The sequence below is a fragment of the Lathyrus oleraceus genome, chromosome 2 (genome assembly GCF_024323335.1).
Source record: "Lathyrus oleraceus cultivar Zhongwan6 chromosome 2, CAAS_Psat_ZW6_1.0, whole genome shotgun sequence".
In the NCBI taxonomy this organism is placed as follows: domain Eukaryota; kingdom Viridiplantae; phylum Streptophyta; class Magnoliopsida; order Fabales; family Fabaceae; genus Lathyrus; species Lathyrus oleraceus.
This window is the reverse complement of record NC_066580.1, coordinates 316,966,318-316,980,623: the sequence shown is the minus strand read 5'-3', so window position 1 is coordinate 316,980,623 and position 14,306 is coordinate 316,966,318.

Sequence of the window (14,306 nt, the reverse complement as noted above, 5' to 3'; positions counted from 1 at the left end):
GGTATTCCACTTTATTTGTGGGATACCATTCGGAGATTTATTCTGATTGCTTTGCTGACTTGTTTTCTCTGATGGTGCTAGCCTGAGAGATCTCTGGGTTTCATATTTCTTGAGTTGTTGTTACTTCGGATCTTTATCCGTGTGGTAGATCTCTCGATATCTTTTACATCTTTTCCCGTATTTTACCGTTTTCTTAGCAGGAAGACCTCAATAGGAGGCAATGTTTTCGTGTGTTTGCTTTTGTGCCTAAAGAACTCCAAGAAGAGGCACTAGTGCTAAAGACCTCCATGAAGAGGCAATTGACGGATAAAAGGGATTAGTAGTCAATCCCCCGTTATTCAGTGTGTCGTTCTTTAAGATCACACTACGTGTCGATGCTTCAGAGCAAAAGCCCAAGATCTTTTGTCCGGTCAGTCAGTGGAGAGGGTTCCACCTTTCTGAATCCCCATTTTTTGTCATGAGCTCACCCTGTCCAGGGTTAAGAGCTATGAGGTCTTATCCTCATTACCCTTTTGATCTGCTCACCCTGACGTTCAATGTCAGTGGTTAAGAGCCCATTTGATTACCTTTCCATGGCTTGTTTGTCGAGGTTGATATGACCCCTCTTGACTAAAGCCCTACCCACATATGTTTGAGCCCCCTTTGTTGGCGTGTTTATTTTATGGATGTTTGTTTTGTATGGTCTGATCGTCTCTGTAAGACCCCAATTTTGTCCCTAAGATCCCTCATGGCCCATATCATATCATATCATGGCCTCAAGGATCATTGCATGCCCTAGCTTCCCTCCTAGTGGGTGGTTACCTTGTGAGTGTGGTTCTTGATCACCAAGCATGTATTGCATTTGTATATCATTTCTTTTCATATGTTTACTAACCAAAAGTACAAAAATATTATCATCTAACCATGTTTCTTGCAGATGAAGCTAGCTAGGTCAAAGCAGTTAAATCAGGCATTGAGCAATAGATGGTGGCCATTCTTGAAGAATTTGGACACCATGATCATTCATAAAGAGTTCATATAACTTGTGATATCATTTGGAACCAAGATCTCATGTGAAAGAGGCTTGGAATTCATCAGAACTTGGCCCAGTCAGACAAAAGTCAACAAAAGTCAACTGTGGTCAACTGTGGATTTAATCAGTGATTTGATGATTGGAATTGATTGGAAAAGTCTCATTCATGTCTATATAAACCTCATTTGGCATTTCAAAGATCAAGGCTGGAAGGATTTGAAGTCAGACAAAAAGTTTCCCAAAATGGCAGGTGACCTGTAATTTCAGCTGCCCAAAATGGAAAGTTTTCCCCCTCAAGATAACTTCATGATACAAGCTTCAAATCAAATTTTGTCCAACATGAAAGTTGAAGATCTTGTTCTCACCATTCCAAAAAGTCCAAGAACTTGAAAATCCCATGTGTGGTTTGCAAGATATGGCTCAGTGAATTTCAAAAAAGACCCGTAATCAGGAGGGCATAACTTCCACATGGATTGTCCAAATTGAAAGTTCTTTATATGCACAAACTCCATTTGATATGTACTCCCATGGTGCATCATTGGATTTCTTCAAAAAAGGTCAATGCAAAAGGTCAAATTTCAACTGGACTGTTAAATGAACCAGGGGCAAAATCGTCCAACTTGTGAAATAATTGGAATTTTTGAGTGGGGACTTTTGCAACACCTCAGAAATGGCATTTGAAATTTGTTGGAATATTCACAACATGCCTAGGCCTTGTGGTTTGGAAATTAGCTTTTGAAATGAATTGGAAAAATGGACACATAAGCCATCACATGGTGAAAATGCAAAATATGAGGAATTTGGAATTGAGACCTATGCCATCAGCTTCCAAATGATATTTGCAACATGTTCAAAGTGATAATTTGCTGCTGAAGTGCTTCTAATGATTCAAGGGCAAATAAGGCCAAATGCTTCATAAGCTCATTTTTGGCTAACCTCATTTTTGTCACTAATCATGATTATAGTTGGATTAAGGACTTCATATATATACTTAAATCTAACAGAAATTATTAGTTAATCACTTTTCACAAATCTAACAGAAAATCAAAGAGCAAATTCTCCCAAATTCTCTCATTTCTCTAAAACTTTCACAACACTTTTGGATTTTTTTCATCAATATCTTGTGAAGCTTGGTGCGATTTTTCTGTTGATTGAGAACCTGCAGGTGAAATTGAGCTTCTGTTGATCAAAATTGGAGCAAAACATTGGCCGATTCGCAACTGTAGCAAGAAGGTTCTTCAATGGCAATTGGTAATTCTTGAGGATCCAAGCATCGTCGAGCTAAACGAACCATTCCACGCATCTTCCACAACACTATTCCTCATCTGTTTCTGCAAATCGAGCTCGGAATCGCACGGAATCGGCACTGCATTTCAAGAAAGGTTGGAAATCAAAACTCGTAGTTGTTCCAATTAGCTTAGGGATTCTGTAGTATGTTCATCGTAGAGTATGTAGAAACTTGTAGAATTGAAAATCGCTGTGTATTGACGGAGAAATTCGTGATTTAAGTTTAGAAGCCATTCCTTCTTTCGTTCGATTCGTTGTATATATTAATTTCTGGACAAAATCGCATGAATATCCATGATCCTGAGTCCATGCCGATTCCAACGATGTGTAGATTGTAGATTTTCGTTAACGTTTGCTCGTAACCGAATTCACCGGCGATGAAGAACAGAAGCTACGCGAAGAAGACGAACATTTCCTGTGAAAAACGCTTTCAATCTGCTTCCGCCTGGCTTCTTTTTCAAATCGCGTTTCCCGCTTGGCCTGGACAAATCGATAGCCGCCACCGCAAAAAAACGGAACGCCGCGTTTTGACATTGGCTGGCTTAATTACGGATTCGCCATTCATTCATAAATTAATTAAATAAATTCATTATAAATCCTAAATAAATATTCAATAAATCTTAAAAACTTCTAAAAATCATAAAATCACCAATATTCATCCAATTAATTTGGGACTTTTTTTGATAATCTCCATTTTTAGTCTACTTTTTTTTAGGCATAAAAAAATAAAATGTTGCTTGGTAGAAAAATTAATTGGTATAGGGATGTTTATTATGTATGCCAATTTCACATGTTTTGACATTTTAATTATAAAATCACCATGCCTAATCCAAATTAATTGAAATTTTAGATGTAGATCCTTGACTCATTTCTGGAATTTTTGACACATGATTTGTTTTTTTTAGACCTCTGGTCTTTTAGATATGATTTATTGAACTTGAGTGTGACAAAATGTGACACAAAATGATATGTTGAGTTCCCTGAATTTTTTACCATGCTTCCCCTTGGCCTATGGCCTTGATTTTTTGCATGTAGCACATTTGATATGTTAACATTCACTATGATTTTTCGTGGATTTTTATAATCCATTTCCTAATTGATTAGAATTTTTGCTTGCTGCCTAGCATTTTTAGGGCTTTGCTTGTGTAACATTTTTTCCTATGTTGCCAAATCCTCATCCCTAATCCTATGAATGTGAAATTTGGTGAAGTAGTTCCTGACATGTGTAGATTTCATTTGGCTTTGGTCCTACTCATTTCCCATTTAATATCACTGTTTACCATTTGATTGAAGTTAGTGTACATTTTGTGACTTCATTTGGTTGTGTTTTTGCATGCTTAGACATGTTGAATTAATTCCCATTGTTCCACTTATCCAAATTGCTTGAAAATTGACATGTAGCTCATTGAATGTCCTCTATTTAGGATCTAATTTTTGTGGAATTTTTTGATACATTTTGGTATTTGTTTGAGTTTGATCTTGCTGGTTGCTCACATGTGATTTACATTTGCTTCCTTTGCCTTACATGGTGCATAAATTGAAATAGGGGCATGGTTTGGATTTGGGACCAATTGGAGTCCCTTCTTAATTGAAATATCTTGGTTTTGATCATGATTTACTTGCTGTTTTAGGATTTTTCCATCCTTTGGACCCTAGGCTTGGCCTAGTGGTCTTGTTACTTATGTTTGAGCTTGACTTTGACTTTTCAGGTTAAAAAGCTAATGCCTTAAGGAGGTTGATGCATAATTGAGTTGAAATCATTTGACCAATTGTTTGTTTTGTAGGGCTTGGTTCACTTGATCCTTGTGCCATGCACATGTTGCACATTATTGTTTGATTGTACATTGGTTGATCCTTATTGTTGTTGTTTTGTTTATGTTGGGATGCTGATCATTTTTGACTGATTCCAGGTACCCTTAGTTGCTCAGTTCTCTTAAGAACTTGCATTGCTTTGCTTAAATAAGCAATTGGCATTGAGGTATAGAACCTTCTTCTTCATGTAGTCTGGAGACCCGGCCCGTTATTTGGCCGGGCAAACTGTCTGAAGTCCTCCTTAAGAGGCAATGCTTGTGTGTGTTTATATTTGTCCCAAGCAGGAAAAGTCCTCATTCGAGGCAATTGGTGGATCAAAGAGATAAGTAGCCTATCTCCCACTATTCTGCGAGTCTTCTCCTTGCTCCCATTACATGGTTGTAGCATTGAGATCCAAACCCAAGATCTATAGAGTCTTCAATTGGGGAAAGAGTTCCATCTTTCTGAACTCCCCTACATTCTTATATTTACATGCTCTCTCGGACTTGAGATAGAAGCAATGAGGCACACCCCTCATACCCTTTCATCTGCTTCACCTTAGCCCCTCAATGGCAAGGTTAAGAGCGACACTTACCTCTTACAGTGGACTTTCATAGTCAAACCCTTTTGCTTGAGCCTCATTGAATGGTTATAGCGTGTGCTACTTGAATTTATGTGATCGATTACTTGATTCATTTATACATGATTACTTGATTGCCATTGTGCATCTACTATCATTGATTGCCGTTGTGCATTTATCATCTTTGTTTGCCATTAGTGCATGATCATTTCTTTTGTCCTTGTGACATTGATGTTTTCCCATTGAGGACAATTGTAAGTCCATATTGATTGGCTTTTGTTCCTATGACATGGAAGAGATAGAGTGTAAGACCTCATTGGTCACTCATATCTTCTTTGCTCTTTGTTTGAGCATTGCTTGTGTATGTGAGGATCCATTGTAAGTCCCTGTGATGTGGCATTTGTTTTCCTAGGATCATACTGTGGAGGTTAACATAAGTCCAGATAGATTGGCAGTTGACTTCCCTGTTTTGTTTTTTTGTTTTATTCTGATGGAGATTAGTGTAAGTCCATAGAGTGGCTTCTGATATCCTTACTTGTTTTAGGAGACAGGTATAAGACCATTGAGTGGCATCCAGTATCCGCTTTTATTGACTTTCATCTGTTACCATGTTCATATTATTGCTCATTTGTAGCCTATTCCTAAGGACCCACTTGAATCATCTTCTATATGATTTCAAGAGGTCAACCCTTCTAAGAAGTTTTACATTCCACCATTATCCATTCATCCCATTGTGTCCTACCTTTTCACACATGTTTTAAAAAGCTTGAAATAAGTGTTGTGCAAACATTCTCACCCTCTTTCCAAATTAGAAACTTGGACCTTAGGTCCATGATTTTCCAAACTCCATCTTTTGTAAATACTTCATTTTGAATTGACTTTAATCATACTTTGACCATATTTTGTAAATAATCCAAATCAATTAACCTTCACCCATTCAAATGTTTTGTGGCTTAGTCCATGTTTGTTAAGTTTTCTATGCATTAGCCGTAGGTTTCAATTACCATAGTGGTTGATGTAATTCTTTCCTATCCTTAGTGAGTTGATTGTGAGTCTTCCATACTTATTATAGGGTTAACCCCTCACTAGTATGTTGAAGCCGTCCTCGCATGGTGGATTGTTGATTCAGGTTGAGTATTCTCCCATTGGTAATGAAAAGCCTTAGTGCTCTTGTTTTAAAATTGAATCCACTAACTTTTGGAAATTTTTAGCCGAACTACGGCGTTTTGATCCTTACCTTTGATGGAAGGTACGTAGGCAGCGGGTTCATCCGTTCGAACACAAAAATAATTAACATGTACATTCTTTTCTCATCATCCCAATCATGTTTGCACATTACTTATGTCATGACAAATAATAATTTTCAAACAACAAAGTGTGAAAAGGGCTCCCTAGGAGTACCTAGGACGCATTGGGTGCCTAACACCTTCCCATTGCGTAATTTACCCCTTACCCCGATCTCTGATCTTTTATTGGTTTTCTACGTGTAAAACTTCTTAGGTTTTTGTTCGCTTTTTAACCAGTCCTTAGGATAAATAAAAGTGCGGTGGCGACTCGAATTCATTGTATGCTTTGCTTATGATTTAATCAATAGATCATATAGTAACGAATACACCGCTACAGAAAAGTGGCGACTCTGCTGGGGAGTAATTGCATTCCTTGGTGGTATTGCCTACTTTTCACCATTGTTGTATGATATATTATTATTTGTTATTTGACATATTTTTGTACAATTTGGGATAACTGTATTGATTGTAATGTTTGAATTGCTTGATATACAATTGCTGTTTGCTTTGGTGATCTCTGTGAGATGAGTTCTATACCCGAACTCGAGTGCACCTTAGGATAGGAGAATGGCATAGCCTTGTTGACTGGTGTGGAGTAGTCCTTAGCCAGTTGACTTGCGAGTCCATTCACTTGGTGGAGGTCATGTTGGATTAATAATGTCACACAAGTCATTTGTGGTTAGGCATTATTCTTTCAATCATGTGCCTTAGAAGCCAAGGACCTTAGATTACCAAACCCATCTTGGCCTATTTTTAGGACGTAGTGCGGAGGTCGTTCAGATGTAAGTTCTGATGCGATTGTTACGCGATACTACACTCATAAGAGTCTCTCTCGAGAATATTTTTGGAATACGAGTATTCGTTCCTCGGATAATATCCGAGAGATGGGACGATGATTATGGGAACCTCTGGTAGAACATGTCTGGCAGGTTTAAACCCTAGTACACTCCCTTTGGGTGGTTCTTAACCGAGACTCCATGCTCGTGACTCTCAGCAAACCCGTGATTCATGGTTGAGTCGTTCAAACATCGTTAATATCAATGGATCCCGGATCAGGTGTAAAACCTAAAATCCACCAAAGCGGCTGGTTGATATTAAGGATGATTGAGCCGGTTCATGTACCGTTAATATCAATGGAACTTGGGTGTCGATAAGGTGAAAACCTAAATCCACCAAAATGGATGATTGATATTAGGGATACATTGAGCTTTCCCATGACCTTTGTTTGGTGTGCTTTGCTTGATCCTTGAGTGTGATTGTTGCATTCGTACATTCACGCATTCATCTGCATCCATATCATCGGGTAAAAAGAAATTTTTCAAGGAACTCAAAGGAGTTTATTTGCAAAAAATTTCAAACATGGAAAAAACCGGGAAAATTTTTTCACCTGATATATCTGATGAGATATTCTCATATACGATCAAAATGCTCAAATATTTCAAAGTTTGCAAATAAAACCCTCGAGTTCCTTTGAAATAAAAAACAAGCATATGCATAAACACTTCATGCATCATTTGCATAAGCGGGTGTTTTGTTCCGGTCTCCCGTCCTGTGGTCTGACCCTGCGATCTTCATTTATTTTGGAGACGCACTTCGCCGGTATTATACCAAAGCCAACTCTTCCAGAGATTGATGGATCATCTTGAGCCAGAGAGTTCTAAACTCAAGGAGGAATTTTCCCGACTGAGTACTTTTGATGGATTAAATCCCGGGCTGGCATAGGCTATTGTTCTGGGGCATATAATGAGCACGGTCTGTTCACAAGTGGAGGATTCATCCATGATGATCAGCCTGAGGAGGAAGCTGCTGCTATTCTTGAAGAAGATGCAGAAGATCTGAACAATTTTGTCATACCTGGTGGTGTCTGCCACAATTGGGTCGCTGTGAATGTTCCTACAGTTATCCATAGATCAGAGTAAATATGCTCACTTTGTTTAAAACCCTTCTCCCATGCCAAAAGGAGAAGTGATGACATTGTCGGCTCATATATACAATGATGTTTTCATTCAATTAATGCATTGTTAAACATTTGTTTTTCCATTTGTTTTCACTTTTTGCTTTTGCATGAAGTCAGTGATCACAAAAAACCTGAAAAACAAGAAAACAGCTTTTTCATCTGCATCAATGATTTGCTTGTTTAAATACAAAAGCTTTTCATTATCCAGAATCATTGTGCAGGGATTTCTAAACCCATTGAACATAATGATCCAACGCCATCTCCCAATCTTGAATTCTTTGTATTTGAGGCAGAGGAAGATGATGTTGAAGGGGATTCCTGATGAGATTACCCGACTTCTTGAGCACGAAGAGAAGCTCATTCAGCTGCGTCTCAGGAACCCAGCAACAGTCAGACTGGGGCATTACAAATGTAATGTAAAAAAAAAAAAAAGAGAAGAGGGTGAAAAATCAAAGTAAAGGCAAAAATCAGGAAAATTTTTTCAAATAGAAAAAAAAAGAATAAAAGAAGCCTGATACCCTCAAGTCCCTAGTTGACTGATGCCGAATGGATTCAGAGTCGTTATGACCAGTTGAATTTGATCGAAGAGAAGCGGTTAACCGCCATGTGTCATGGTCAGTTATATCAGCAGAGAATGAAGAAAACATTCGATAAGAAGGTCAAGCCTCGCGTGTTCAGAGAAGGTGACCTTGTGCTCAAGAAAGTTTTGTCCTTCGTACCCGATTCCAGGGGCAAGTGGACTCCAAACTACGAGGGTCCATATGTTGTTAAGAGAGCCTTTTCAGGCGGAGCTTTGATGCTTACAACAATGGATGGGGAGGATTTCACTCGTCCTGTGAATTCAGATGCAGTCAAGAAATACTTTGCCTAAAAAAAAAAAGTATATGCAAATGAAAAACAGAATAGCTTGCTAAGTTGAAAACCCGAAAGGGCGGCTTAGGCAAAAATGAGCGTCTCGGTGGAGAACCTGCAAGGGTAATCCAGGCAAAAGTTAGAGACCTGATAAAAAAAGGATATTTGCATCCCGCTAGATTGAGTACCTCACCCTGGGGCAATCTAGGCAAAAATTAGGGATTTGGCAAGTAACTGCATCCTGACAAGACTTTCTGTTTCACCAGCTGTCTGTTCGTCAGAGGATTCTCGATTCGTCGTCAACTGAAGCTTCGAATACATCGAGATTCAAATTGGTAGAGAAAGGATCATTATGTTCAATGTAGCCCTCTTCTAATATATATCACTGATTTCAAATTTGTACAAGATCTATGGAGTCTTGCCATTGGCAGACTACCATTCCATCAAATAAATTTGAGCTTTTATCCAATTATTTGCACTCTTATTTGTTTCAATTCAACAAATGTTTTGCATGTTTTAATTGATAAAAATATCATTGTTTTAAAAATAAAATTTTTCAAAATTTATTGTTTTAAACAAAGTGAACATTCACAATGATAAAAGGATACTCAAAGAATTTCTCAGTGCTCTCCCAAGGGTGGCATGGTTTCCAACAGGTAAGACATTTGTTCATACTCCTGGTTTGGTTTGTATCCTTCTTCTCCAGATTTGACTGTTGGGGTTGTTCCCCAAGCAGAGATTTGGTTGTTGGGGTTGTTCCCTAAGCAGAGCTTCTGTGGATTTTGACTCCCCGAAGCGGAGTGGTGTATTGAAGACTCAGGCTGTTCTCCAGCAGTAGTCTCTCCCCGGCTTGATTGCTCAGGCGTCCAGAAAATTTTTGGTTAGTGGGTTGATATCCCCGTATCCCGTATTTCTCCCCAAGTGAGTTGCCAGCATAATCGCAAGTCGAGTTGTTGGTGGGGTTGTTCCCCAAGCAGAGTGTTGTTGAAGACTCAGTTTTCTCCAGCAGCACTTTTCCCCGGCATGGATGCTTTCCTTGTGGAAGATTCGGCGGTTGATGGTTTGTCACCTTGGTGCCTCGTCACTTTCTCCAGTGGGTCGCTATGCCAAGGCTTTATTTGTCTCCTTGGCACAGTAGAGCTATTATTGATATCCCCATCGAAGTCGCGAGCAGAGTTGTTGTCACTCTCCCCAGCGCAGTTGCCAGCAGATTTATCTGTTTTCTCAGCACGGTCGCTTTCCTTTTGGAAGACTCGGTAAGTCAGTGGTTTGATACCCGGTACTTTACCTTTTCCCCGGCAAAGTCGTCAGTGGAGGTGTTTACTTTCCCTCTATCAGAATGGTTGATCTCCTCAGCAAAGCAGGATTTATTTTCCTACTCAGTGGTTGATTGGGTTGATATCCCAATATTTTCATCCAACTTTCTCCAGCATTTGGCTGCAGAGCGGTTGTTGTGGCAGTATTGCCTGTTGAACCTCTTTCAATCCCCGGTATGGTCGGTTGATAGCTCCGTCATCCAGAGATTGTATTGATTTCCTGGTTACTTTTCGATCCTCAGTAGAGCGGATTTTGTTGCAAAATCTGCTGATGTGATCCATCAGATGTGTGTTCGCCCCGAGTAGAGTGGTTTGTTGCAGAATCTACTTGTTTGGTGCGTTTCCTTCCTCAGTGGGTTGTTCCCCAAGAGAGTAGTTGATGATATCCCCAGTAGAGTTGCTTGTGCAGCCAAACTCTATCCGGGTGACCTTTGCTCCCTCAGTGGGTTGTTCCCCAATGGAGTTATGATGGATCCGTTTCCTTAGCAGTTGTTTGCTAGGATCCCCTGCAGGACTTTGAGATTTTCTCTTGTTCCCCGACAGATTTGTCTTTGTGGCTCTTTGCCTGTTGTGACTTTCTGTGCCCCAGTTGGGATGATCGCTGATCCATTGCTTAGATTTGGTATTTTCCGAATCTATCTGATTCTTTTGCTTCTGCTTCCCAGCAGTACCCGCAGATCTTTGCTTTATGGCATGTAGATCTCCAGCAGAATTGGCTTTCCATTTGGTTTTCCCCTGGAAATGTAATACCGGACGTTTGATTCCTGGACTGTTGTGTTAGAAATGTCTGTTTTGTCAGCATTCATCAAACATAAATCACGCATATTCATGCATATTCATAAACATTCAGATATTCATGTTGCATTTTTTGCCATATATCCTTTGTTTGTTGTTCCCTGCTATGGTGATATAGATCTTTATAGATCTTCCTAAGCAGATGTCGGGTGTTATAAATCTCTCCATATAGAGTCAGCCCCATAAGCAGAAAATGTTGTCTTTCCTTCCGCGGTTCCCCACTGAGATATACCCTCGTGGATGACGGTTTCTTCCGTTTCCTCCCAACACATATATTGGGATGGAGGTTCCTATTTGAGTTATATCCTCATTAGGACGTGTCTTGATTCAGTCTGTCTTTTCGGATCTTTCCTGAATTGACATTTGTCGTCTGTTCATTGTGCTTCCCTGTGGTGATTTTTATCCCCAGCGGAATTTCGGGCCTCTACCCTTACACCGGTAGTTGTAAGTCCTATTTTCCTGGCTTTCTTGGCAGAACTTGTGGTTATACACCTTTTATTCCCACCAGAGTATGGCTTCTACCCCGTATTCGGTAGTCGTAAGTCCCATCTTTTTTCCCCTAGCAGTGGTAACCTTCGTGGTTCGATCTGTTTGTTGGTGAATTCTTCTATTGTTGTGGTTTTATTCCCTAACAGAGTTTTGTTCCCTGTGGTGATTTATATCCCCAGTGGAGTTTGTGGTCTTCTACCCCGTATTCGGTAGTCGTAAATCCTAGGTCGCTGTGATTTGTCTCTCCAGCGGAGTTGTATCTTATGATACATGTGGATGATTGCCGGTTGCTAGCAATTTTATCCTCAGCTGAGTCTTTGGTTTCTTACCCAGTAGTCGGTATTGTTAAACCCCTTGTTTCCTCAGCTAGATTTTTGGTCTTCTGCCCCGTATTCGGTAGATGTAAGCCCTAATCTCTCTTTGTGGTTATCTTCATTTAATATTCGATGTTGATATTCCTTCCTGCTTTGGGTAGTTGCTCTTGAGTAAGCACTTGTATTCCCAGCAGTCTCCTGGATCATTGCCGGATGCTTGCAATGTTATCCTTTTGAAGTCGCCAGTGGGTCTTTTCACCGTTTGCTAGTGATTTGTTCCCCGGATCATTGATTGTTTGTCAATGTATTCCCAGCTTTTGCGGATAATTGCCGGATGCTTGCAATTAATCCCCAGTGAGTCTTTCATTTACCCGTTTTGTTGGTAATGTTGTTACTCCCTTTGATTGGTCATCATTATATGCCTGTTTGGTATCCCGATGCCTTTCTTTTCGGTCGATTTATCCTTTATTAACCCTTATACCGGTTGTGGATAATCTTCCATGCGAGTATACTATCCACGTTCTGACGGTAATGGATAATATATCTCATGCACTCTTCGGTTGAAGCCTTGTGTGTTTCCCTGGTCGAGTAAGATTCGTTATTTCCCTTTCGCGGAATCGAATATTCTTGTTTTTGGATGATTGTCGGATGCTTGCAATTTATCTCTTTGAGTTGTCTTTCGTTTACCCGGATGCTTGGTAACGATTGTCTCTCTTTTTGGTTAGTCACCTATTATATACTTCGGTATCTCTGGTGTCTTTTCCTTTCGAGTATATTATTCACGGTCTGCCGGTAATGAATAATATGTCTCATGCGCTCTTTGGTTGGAGTCCTTTGTTGATTTTCCCCAATTGAGCAAGATTCGTATTCTTTGTAGAATCGAATATTCATCCTTAAACCAATTTGTGTTTCGGATGATGTGTGTTTTGGCATATATACCAATTCACGTTTTCAGTAGATCACCTATTATATACTTCGGTATCTCTGGTGTTTCTTACCATGCGAGTTTATTATCTACGTTCTGACGGTAATAGATAATATATCTCATGCGAGTATTCTTATCCACGGTCTGCCGGTAATGGATATTATATCTCATGTACTCTTTGGGTTTGTGTCCCCAGTCGAGTAAGATTCGTTTTCCCGTTGTGGATTCGAATGTCCATCCTCTAAGTCGATTTTGCTTTTTCAAGCCCTCCTTTCGGATGATGAGTGTCTTGGCATATATACCAATTCACATTTCGGTCGGTCACCTATTATATACCTCGGTATCCCTGGTGTCCCTTCCTTTCTGCTCCCTATTATGACCTTGGTCCCCTGTGGAGTTAGATTTTCCTGAGTTTATGTACCCCTCGTTGGTCTTTCTCAGATGTTGGTTGATTGATATCTCTCACCCTTATACCGGTCTTAGATATTCATTCTTCCTGAGTTTGTTACCCTTATACCGGTAACACCTCATTCCTGTTGCTTTTCCCAGGAGAGTATCGTTGTTAGACATTCCCCTGCGGAGTTTCCTTTGGTGATTTTTACCCTTTGCTATATGGGTGTTTATTCCCCAATATATGCATTTCCGGCAGGGAGGTTCTACGTGAATCTCTTCCTGGTCCGAGTCCGGATTTTCATCCGAAGTATCCTTTATGGGTAATTTGAGTCAGCTTATGTCTTTCCGATGGATTTATCTTCCTCTAGAATTCTTTATTCCCCGGTGCGAGTCCTTTGCTACCCTAGCAAGCTCTCCAGTCCGATATCTGATATCCCCACTCGGAGTCGTGTCTTGTTCACGCTGTGTCAGTTTTGTCATTACTCTAATCAAAGTCGTGTCCTGCTCACGCATTCTTTTTCTACTATCCCCTAATAGAGTTCCAATAAGAGTCTTATTAGAGTCTCTGTTCCTGGTGAGTGTATTACTCCGACGGATCGTCTTTTCTTCTGTGTGAACCATATCCCCATAGAATTTACTTTTGCATGCATACATCTGCATCATGAGGTCTCTTAGGGACCAAAATTTGTCTCATTACTATTATTTAAGCCCATTCTACCGCGTCGAGATGAAGATTTCTAAACTTCATTTCTCCGGATAGAATGACCTTAAATAGGGGCATCTGTAAGACCCCAATTTTGTCCCTAAGATCCCTCATGGCCCATATCATATCATATCATGGCCTCAAGGATCATTGCATGCCCTAGCTTCCCTCCTAGTGGGTGGTTACCTTGTGAGTGTGGTTCTTGATCACCAAGCATGTATTGCATTTGTATATCATTTCTTTTCATATGTTTACTAACCAAAAGTACAAAAATATTGTCATCTAACCATGTTTCTTGCAGATGAAGCTAGCTAGGTCAAAGCAGTTAAATCAGGCATTGAGCAATAGATGGTGGCCATTCTTGAAGAATTTGGACACCATGATCATTCATAAAGAGTTCATATAACTTGTGATATCATTTGGAACCAAGATCTCATGTGAAAGAGGCTTGGAATTCATCAGAACTTGGCCCAGTCAGACAAAAGTCAACAAAAGTCAACTGTGGTCAACTGTGGATTTAATCAGTGATTTGATGATTGGAATTGATTGGAAAAGTCTCATTCATGTCTATATAAACCTCATTTGGCATTTCAAAGATCAAGGCTG